We start from the raw sequence: 11588 nt of genomic DNA on the forward strand, positions 1-11588 counted from the left end.
AACCAGAATAGCTTGCTTATTTTTAGCGTATTTATCACATGAGGGTGATAATCACCCTCATTAATTGAATCCCTATCACAAAATCCAGTACTGTTGCAAATTTAAATTTAAAATTTGAGAAATTGCAAAATTTCATTTAATTTTTCCTTTTGTCTAAATTGTTTCTTTCTTGAAAAATTATACCTGAAAAATTTACATTAATGTTAGCAGCTTATTAAAAGTAAATTTTTTAAATGTTATACTTTGTTCTTAGTTCTTGCTTATTTAAACAAACTGAACTCATAGAGATACAGAACATTATTAATTCCCACTTATGCCCATATTGTTTACACTACAACCATTAATACATTGAGTTTACAGTAGTAGTTCTAGAGCATAAATACTACACGCATTGTACATGCTTTTATTATTTTTCTACTGTTTGATAAGACAATTAGAAAAATTTTGTGATACCCTATTTATATCGGCTGACAATGATATCCGTAACCACCATTAGCTGTTAGTTATTGCTTTAGAGAATGAGATGAAATCGCAATTTTGTAACATGTAAAAATGCCATGCCTGATCAGGATTCGAACCCAGAACCTCTGGATAAAAGGTCGAGACACTATCACTCGCACTACAGAGGCCGGCAGCACTCTATTTACATTTGAATAGAACTAAAAATAAAGAAGGCTTATTAGTGTTTTAATAAAGGCTTCTAAAAGCTTTGATAAATTATTTTTATGTAAGTTGTTTGCCTTAAAAACTCATTTATAAAGTCTATTTAACTCGCAGAGATTGTATATTTATGAGTCAGCCCTGAATTATTAGTGAGATTTCCTAATTGTTAAATTTGTTAATTAATTAGCAATTCCAAAATTTATTTAATGCTATTTTCTATTTCAGCTGAGATTATAATTGTTAGAACAGTATATTCACAACATTAGGAACCAATGATATTTGTGAATTATATTTTAATAAAGAAAATGAATTTTTATTCATATACTTTTACTTTATATATTATTATTCATATACTTTTTATTTTGTGTTTAACTGTTATTGGTGTAACATTGTTAACTGATGTAGCTGGTCTGACCTCATATCGTAGTGTTTATATAGAGAAGAGAGTAGAATAATGATAATGGTCATTTACGTGAGAGTAATCCAAAAATTTTAAATGGCCTATTCTTAAAAATTAAAACACTTTTTATATTTATATTTAATTTTTTATATATTTTTAAACACACGAAACCTTATTCTATTTCTCCACACTATCACCTCCTACTTTTAAGGATTTATCATATTCATCCAAAAACTTTGAAATCTAATCAGTATAGTTGACCATTGCCAATCAGCTTAGCTGTTAACTGAAGGTCACTCAAAGTGCTCGGTAAAGCATGAGTTGTAGTAGTAATATGGGGCTGACCATTATCATAAAGAATATTACTACTAAAAAAGCTTTCCATCCCTCTTTATTACGAGTGGTTCACTACAGTCTTTTGAGTGTGTCTAACATTGGTTTCATTTATTGTAGTGCCGTGGCTTGTCGGATCAAGAAAATCCATTTCATCTCCATTATATCATTACAAAAAGTCAATGTTGGCCCCCGTTCCTCTGATTTTGTGTTGGTTGCTAGATGCATTATTTTCATCATGTGTAAATTTTGTTATTACGAAGGAATTCTTATACAGATTCACTACGCGCGATTAGATGTACATAACTTCACAAAACTATGTATCTCTTCCAAGATTTTGCTGTCAATTGCATGCCTTCTGTAACAAGTGATGGGTATACCAGTTCAGCTTCACAATGAATTTTATTTTCATCAATTATTAAATTGTTGTTTACTCCATCTTCTCACATTTGTTTATATATTATTATATTATGTAGAATTTAACCTCGTAGGGGAAGACACCCTCCATGTGGCAGTTACCACCACCACACCATCCTCTCCTTAAAAATCTGCAAAAGGCAGATGCCTTTTGCTGATCTCTAAGCCTTGTTCTTGCTTCAGTCAGGATGCCACATGTGACATTCCCATCGGTGTACTACTAACATTAAGAACTCTCAAGAAAACAAAACAAAACACATCTAAACTCGTATCATTGTACATCTACTTAGATAATAGCATTTAAGAATCAAATAATACTCTGAAACATTAAATAACACTCCACAGCAGCCAACAGGATTTTGTGAATAGAAGGGTTCATTTTAACAATCATAATGTTCCTAAAAGTACATGTGAAGAAGACTAATGTAATTTGGAGAGAGTACCTCACAGAAAAGACCTGCATAGAACTATTTGCATTCAAGCCTTATTACTGACTTACACTCATATTTGCTAATTAAAATGGTACTGATAGTATTAAAGAGACAAGAAAATAGAAGCAATTATGCTTATCAAAATTTCATGAACCATTTTAACAACTGTATACTGATGGATTCAGAAATTTTGTTGTATAGTATTACAATAAATGTATTAGGCTAATCTTGGCATTACTTAATCTGTACATATAAAATGAATGTTTGTTTCTCATATATGCGTCCCTGTACCATTCATCTGATTGTGATGAAACTTTGGCGAGTTATGTGCATGCTCGCAAAGATTTCTGAATTAGTTTGGACCAGCTACGTCATGCTGGGGTCAAGATATTTTGAAAAATTGTATTTATGGACTGATTTGGCTCATATTCAGAATATAAATTAGTTGCATGAAAAGAAAATTTTTTGCAAAAACTATACCCACACAGGTGGCGCTGGTGTTGAGATATTTACAAAACAAATATACAAACAGATTTTCTTCTTTATATATAGAAGATTACCCATGCAGACAAGATACATATTACAAAATTTACATTTTTTAAATTTGTCCAGAAGATCTCACAAGAAAAAAAGTACCTAATCAAAAAGAAAAACCTGAAGATCTCACAGGTAAAAGTATCAAAGCTCTGACACTTTTTCTTAAGTGGTCAGAAAAAGTGCATTAGTGAATAAAGTGTAAAAAATAAAAATAAATAAAAGAAGTGTGTAACAGACTTGCATGCGGTTGCATAAGTAAGAGAATAAGATTTTATTAAAAGTTTGTGAGTTGTGCACACGCCCACAAAGGTTTCTGAATTAGTTTGGACCTGCCAGGTGGCACTGGGGTCAAGATATTTTGAAAAATTATATTTATGGTTCAATTTGGTAGTATTATATACAGATTGGGTCCACTTAATGCAATCCCAACTAGTGATATTATTTTTTTAGGATTGTCAGTTGTCATTGTATTGTTAGATTTGCTTGTTGTGTTGCAAACTACAATATTCAAAATTATAAATTAGAGATGTGAATTAGACTAGTGAACTTGAATTAGATTTGTTTTGTTCTCTGTGATGTGATATACATTATAGTAAGATTACTTATATATAGTTTATTACTCAAAACTTATATTGATAAAAACACTAGGTCATTACTACTTTGCTTACATTTTAAAAACAATTTTTATTACCAAATTATTTATTAATTAAATTTGATAAATTCCACCTTAAGCAGTATACAACAAAGTGTTCTTAACTCTATACCTTTATTACTCTATTTTTCAGAAAAAAAGGTATTTTTGGAAAAGATCATGTTCTTTTCAAAAATTGTGAAAAAAATTTGTAGTATTTAATGAAGATGAAATTAATCATTTTTAACACATTTCAATTCTGTAGATGCAAAGTCTATTTTATCTCTATGGTGCTGACAAATTCTGGTTCATTTGCTTATGGTAAATTTTATTTTAACCAAAGATTTCTTTGGGAAAGCATTATAGAGTTTTCACATACAGAGTATGATTTTTTTAAAGTTCTTTATGATTTTTCTTTTCCATGTTGCTTTTTATTAACTTATAAACTATCTACAGTTACTAATCATTTTTATTCATAATATAATTACTGTAAACAATGGTTTTAATAATTTTTATCAAAAAAAAAATTTGAATGTTTATTTTATTCAGTAAAGATTTATGTCTGATATTTACATTATTTTTTTTTAATTAATCTTTTTTATAATGATTAAAATAATAAAACTAGAATACTAGTAACAGAAATTACTTTAAAAAGTAGATTTAAGCTAAATTCTCTCTTAATTACAATGAAATATTTTCTGTATTTTAGAATTTGTAAAAGTTAACTGCAGCCCATGACAAATGTGAGGGATGTCATCAGTCATTTAATAATGTCTTTTCATGATTAAATGTGAACAAAATTTTTTTACCTACAATCTTTATATTAACAACTTTTTGTGATACTGACAATTAACTGTACATGTTTTTGCTTATATTGCTTTTTTTATTTTTATTTTTTACTTTTGTATGAATATTAAACAGAAAATTATTTTTACCATTGATTTGAAAATTGTGCATCATATACATGTGTTTTTATACATTGTAATTTTATAACATATACATTATAATGTTCAAAAACTGAAGTGGTTTATATTTATTTAGTTAAGTGGTAATCTTATTATTTTAATATATTTATATATTACTAGCTTTTGGGATTGCTTTTGGGAAAACTGCTTATCAAAGCAGTTTTCGAACTGCTTTGATAAGCAATATCAAAAATACACCACTACCACACATTCACAATTTTAGATTGATCTTGTAGTTTTGAAGATTTACAAGCCACAAAATTGAATATATATATATAGTAGCGTACTAATTAATCCAAACACAGGAAATTTTGTTGTTTATTTCTATATTTTAGCTAAACTGCTTTACCACACCCAATTTTTAAGTTGTTTATGTAATGTGAGGTTATTCTTTGGTTATTTAGCAATTTTCATGTTATAAATAGTGTTTTGTGAAAGTTTATTTCATTTTTTATTACAAAATCATATTTTCGTAATTTTTGTTTGTCTTTAATAATAATAGTGGACATAACTTAAAGAAAGCATTTGAAAATCATTTCTCTTTTTGAGCACACCACTATGACAAGACAAATAGCTTCTGAATGTTGGTGTTGAACTAGGGACAGTGAATGCTATTTTAAAACAATTTAAAGAAACCAGTTCCTTTTCATCCCAGAAAGGCAAATGTGGCTGTAAAAGAAAAACATCTTCAACACAGGATCGGTATCAGTTATTACTGAGAAAAAGTAACCTTAATCCAAAATTAGATACAGTCTACTTAAATCAAAAATTAGAAGCCAGTCAAACAGATTTATGCTTGACACCTGTTAGACTCGCACATCTTGCTACTGTACAGAAAGCTCACGTTGGCTAGATAAAAAGCAGCTTATGACAACAGCAATGTGCAAAAAAAAGATTCTTTTAGGCCAAAGCGCAAGCCAATTAGACCTTAGAAGACTGAAAAAAATGTTATGTTTTCCAAGGAGTCACATTTTTATGTTCAGGGGCAAAGGGTTGGATAAGTTAAAAAAGATCACATGAAAATATATCACTGCAACACATCAGTTAAACTTTCCCAGAAATAATGTTTTGGGGTTGTTCCACATTTGAAAGCCCTTGTTTATTACTTCCAGTAGGTGGTATGTTGAAAAGTGATGTTTTCAACAACACTAGGCAACAGAACGTTCCAACAAGATTTGACAGCATGTCATACTACCAAAAAAGTAGAAAAATGTTTTGAAGAATGAAACATTAAAGTAATAAACCCAATTGAAAATCTTTGGACAGTAGTCAAAAAATGACTCAAAAATGGTATTGTACCACAAAAATTGACTTCATTAAAGCAATAATATTGGTATAGTTTCATGAAGAATCAAAAAGATGTGAAGTATTCTTGTTGAATTGATGCCAGATCATATACATGAAGGATAAAGGACATATTTTACTAGATATTCACAAATTGTACAGGTATGAGTTTTTTCTAAATAATGTTCCTTTTTTAAAATAACATCTGTGTTTGGATTAATTTGCATACTACTTGATATACATAGTGATACCAGCACTCTGAGCTCATTCTACTAGTGAAAATAATGAAAAGTTTCAGATAACATGGGTCTGGAAACGCTCAGTTATTGATGATTCCTGAGCAATGAGTGAATAAAACTATAGATGTAAACCGAATGCTTTCTTATGGTATTGACCTGAAAAATTGAATAAAACTGGTCCCAGAACCATATCTCCAGTAATTTTCATAATATCCAACATAAAACAATTTTTAATACAAAGACTTTGTTAAATGAATAGTAAATGTGTAAACTTTATTATTAAAAGTTATAGAGAATTTAATTCTGAGGAAATTGTAAAATAGCTTAATAAAAAACCAATTCAAGAAATTTGATTTTATTATTAACACTTGCCGTATAAAAACTTTTACTTGTTAATTACAGAAAGTGAAGTTAACATACAGTTAATACAGTGTTAAAGAAATAAAAATAAATCAGGTGATCTTGGTAGCCTGGAGGGATTGTGGTTCACTGTGTCCAATCCATCACCTTGAATCCCAAGGTCATCCGAAGGTCCCAGATCCACATAATGCTGGTCCCAGAGGCTTGAAAAAATCCATCACCTTGAAAATTGCTCATTTAAGTATGCCTATATGGCACATGAGAAGTGGGTAGGCACATCATTTTGCTGTACAGGTGTTATCTTGATACAAATGGAACATCTTCTAATAGTAGCTATTATAGCTATAATAAACAGCAATTGTTCCTTAACTCGCTGTAACTTACACTGTGAGAAAAAATTTAACATTATTATATTATTTTCATTTACAGCAACATTAGTATAATTGTTTAATTTTTAGAGGGCATAGACTGCTTTGGACATTTTCTACTGTAAGAATGGAAATTTGTAGCTTATGAAAAATGTCGCCTAACTAGGATTGGATTTGAACCCAGACCTTAAGATGAAAGGCTTAAATTCTACCACTGCACTAGAGATATGTTGTAGTAATATCCTTCCTTTCACTTTTTAGAGTTGGAGCTGAGTAACAGTCCAAAAAATAGTTATGACTGTGTTTATGATGGTCAAAGGGCAAAGGGAGTGGTGGAAGTCAAGAATGTTAGTATTTTTCTGACATGTAAGTGTTCATGTCATTGTACTCTTCTTTTTCTGCCTAGCCTCCGAAACATCGGCCACACCGTGACCATAAAACGGAAACTAAGCAATCCTGTGACAGTGATGTAGAGGCTGTAAGAAATCAGAGAGGTGAAAGGCTGGAAAATATTCAATTGCAAAGATTGGAGATGACTACACTGCTAATGAAAAAGTAATGACAGTATGTTCATAAACCACATCCAGCCAAAACTCATCAAAATATAATTTAAAAAATCCCAAGTGTTGCACATCAGTTTAGAGATCTAAAAACTATAACTGATTGGTAGAAAATATTTTTTCCAGATGACAATAGAGGAAATTGTAACGTACACAAATCAAAAATAACAGACAATGAATGCTTCATACACTAGAGGTGAAAGAGATTGCTCATCCACAATTTTTGAGAAGTTATTGGCATTTTTTGGATTATTATATTTCATTGGTGTCAAAAAGCCAACCACCTGAATGTAGATGAATTAATGTGTACAAATGGCACAGCACCTGATATTTATTTGGCTACTATGTCCAGAAGATGTTTTCATAAACCTATCCAAGCAATTCACTTTGATGACTTAAAATTGAGAGCTGATTGGATCACTAAAGACAATCTGGCACCCGTACACCAAATTTTTGAAGATTTCATGTATCAAAAGTAATATGTCACCATGGATGAAATGTTAAACCATTACAGGGAATGTAGTGTTCATTCAGGCAATATATAGCAGATGTATGCAGGTCAACAAACAACTGGTCCCTAAAAACTGACAACTGCTAGCAGTGTAGTGAAGCGATTGATAGTTCCCATTGATAACAGTGGTAGAAATGTTATAACTGACAACTATTATTCTGCCATTGCTCTTGTAAATGACCTATTCACAAACCATCATATTACTAGAGTTAGAACAATTCAAAAAATAAACTTTAACTTCCCAGTGAATTTCTGTGCCTGAAAGGGTATCAAGTGGGCAGCAGCTTGTTTGGATTCAAACACATTTTTCCTAGTTTCTAGTTCGGATCACATTTTATGTTGTGCTTGCTGTCCGGCAAGAAGAAATAAGATACATGCAGTGCAAGTTTAACATTTGTAGGAATTCAATTTGTAAAGAACATTTAAATAGTTAATGTAGTTTTCTGTGTAAGTTTTTATATTGTACTTTTTATTACTTTTCATAGATCATTGAAGAAAATTGCATTGGAAGTTGAAAAACAAGTAAAATTGGAGGAAAAATATTTTCATGTCTGTTTATTTTTAAATATGTATATTTTATAAGTATTTTGTTTTATTTTTTAATAATACTATTATTTATCATTTTCACATTATTATTGTTTATATTACTTATGCTTAGACAAGACTTATTAATAAGATTTTAAACTTTGTGATGTTTAATAATCATTAATTTGATTTCATGTTATTAAGTAAATGAATAAGAATAGTAAATAATAGAAACCATTAAAAAATCAAAATGTGTATGCATTAATGAAGTCAAACCTTTTTTCATTCATATGAGAAAAAATCTCCACGCACGAGTTAATGTAACTTTACTTAATGTGAGTTACTATGGGTTAAGGAATTCCAAGTAAATGACAAAATTTAGATAGATATCCTGGGAGAATGAATGGTCCAATTAGTTGTCGTAAACTAGACCACACCACACATTAATACCAAATCAGTGTTGGAAATTACATTCTATTGTTGTGTGTGGATTGATGTCTATCCAAGTGTATTCATTGTGAAGATTATTGATGCTGTCGTGAGTAAACTGAGCCTAGTCAGTAAATAAAATGTACCTGTGCAAGTGGCAGTTACTATTCAACCAGATGCAGTATTGCAAACGAAGAGGAGGATCTCTTGGTTGAAGATTTTGTCCTCTTTGAGTATGGTAAGGAAGCAGCTTGTTATGAAATATCCACACCATAGATTGGAAAACTTCAGAGTGTCTACAAACACCTTCTTTCTTTTTCTGTTTAGCCTATGGAAACACTGTAAGGTATTGAATGAATAAAGACTGTATGAATGTAAAATCTTAAAATGATTCAAATTCACATAAAAGTAACTGCCTTTTCTAGGATTTGAACTTCAAAATCAGCTGATTTGCGATGACAAGTTCATGGTGAAGAGCACTAGATGTAAAGACACACCTGGACTGTGTTAAGTAGCCTCGATAACATCATGATTGGCAGAACAGTCATGGTGAATATTAATGCTGAAAATGTATCAGTTTCTCATAACATATGAAATGTTCCACTAATTGTTTTAAGGTTTGGAACTCTGTGCTTAGTAAAAGAAAATGTTTTTGGTTATTCTCCAGCAGCAGAGGTTGCATTTCCACCACACACCCTCAAGACATTAAAACAAATGCGTACACAATTAAATTACATTGTATTGGCAATAATTCACAGCAGTAACGCAAAACATGCAACGGACTGATGACACAACATAAAATGCATTGTTGAGTTGATTTTGTTACCAATTTACAAAATCATTATTTCACAAGTTTTCAATTTGACATTGAATTCAAGAAAGATACATAAATTTTACCAACACTATTTTTTTATCATTGCATTCTGTAAGAAAGCAAACATGCTTTGTACCTGTAATCCCTTCTGTTTTTATACAGTTAAGTGTTAGTAATAAAATTAGATTTCTTGAACTTGTATTTCTTTTTTATTGGGTTATTTTACATCAATTTTCTTAGAATTAAATTCTTTACAAGTTTTGATGATAAATTTTACACATGTTTTTTGGATAATTTTTTCTGTTTTATGTTGGATATTATGAAATATTACTGGAAATACGTTTCTGAAATCTGTTTTATACAATTTGTCAGGTCAAAAGTCATAACTTGCTAACAGAGTATTTCTGGACCCATGTTTATATAAATGTTTTTCATTATTTTTGTTAGTAATGAAAACAGTAAGTGAATGACTCAGTATAAATATAAGGAAACTCCAATAAGTGGTGGTATTTTTATACTCTTTGTATCTCAAAATATAAAGAAAATTCCCCCACTTCCAACCATGCGACTGAAAGTAATACTGTTATTTTTCTTCAAAAAAGTTGGTAAAAATATGATTGATAGTACTCAAAGATTAACTAATATGTCAGATTAGAACCTACCAAGAATTTAATCTAAAAAAAACTTGCACAGGGGATCAAAGAACAAAATTACACTCCTGAAAATACAATAATTAAATACATAAAATTATTCAAACTGCAATTTTACATTTAGTACAAATTTTTTTTTTTATAAAATATCCTTTTTCTTAAATTCGTAATTCATTAACATATTGACCACAGTGCTAATAAAATTTAATATTAAATGAAATTTACACCACCAAAACACAGTAAATAGATAAATAATATGGTAAGTTTAGTATCTTTACTGTGTTTTGATGATTTAAATTTCATTAATATATATATATTTAAAAGCAATTCTTTTAATAACCATACTCCTCTGTACCAATTCAAATTAATTTATATTATATTTATATTTATATATATATATATATATATATATATATATATATATATATATCTAGGTATCTTTTTTTTGTTCATCCAGCAGCAACAATTTAGTTGAACCCCCTTTGCTATCCCCAGGAGCTGATTCACCAGCAATACACTAATGTTCATCTTTCCATTTGTCATTGGAATTAAGCATTCTTTCCACCACTTCCTCTAGAGAGATTTATCCACTAATTGGCTGCATTGTCGCCCACCTCGGGCGAGGTGGGTGGCGGGAAAGTGTGTTCGGCATCATCTGTGAGACATACAATATTAACACACTCAGGTTGACCGTTCAACTTATTGAACGGTCCATGGTCCAATAACCATTGGACTGTCCAAAAGTCTATCCCACCATGTTGTAATATATGGGATAACGGTCTAACACGGCAGTCCTAGCCACAGCTCTCTCCATTCCCTGATACTGATCTTGCCTTTTCTCCACAAGCAAATTCACCTAAGGCATTCTGGATATCACCAACACTGCCTCAAGCAAGACAGTGCGGTACACCTGCACCACTTGGATCACTAGCCGTCTGTATGTCCTCTCATTCCTCATTCGGTTTCTTGCAACCCCAAACATCTCTGACCATACCGGGGCTGCCTATAACATCACTAAAATGACAGTGGCAGCAATAACCTGTTGCTTGGAGGCTTTGAGCATCAAGCCTGCAAGCTGCCAAGGTCACCCATTTAGCCTTCCAGGCTAATTCCTCTACATGGGTCGAAAAACCTCCCAGAGTTCAGCCAAATACCAAGATATTTGGCTTTTCTCGATAAGGCCACCTCCAAGTTTTCAAGCTCAACCAAAAATTGAGGGATCTGTCATCTCCCTGCCATCAGGATCATAATTTTCTTGCAAGCCAAGACTTCTAGTCCCCTGTCCTTCATCCACTGGACAACACACGTTGCAGTATTTCATTCACATGAGACCAAACCTCTTGGACATTTCTCCCAGTCACCACCACCACAAGATCATCAGCATAAGCCATTAACTCAACCCTCAATTTAACACCTAAAAGGCCATCATAAGCCACATTTCATACAAGGGCCCAAGACTGACCCCTGGGGC

This window comes from Lycorma delicatula, chromosome 8 (assembly GCF_047948215.1).
Source record: "Lycorma delicatula isolate Av1 chromosome 8, ASM4794821v1, whole genome shotgun sequence".
Lineage (NCBI taxonomy): Eukaryota > Metazoa > Arthropoda > Insecta > Hemiptera > Fulgoridae > Lycorma > Lycorma delicatula.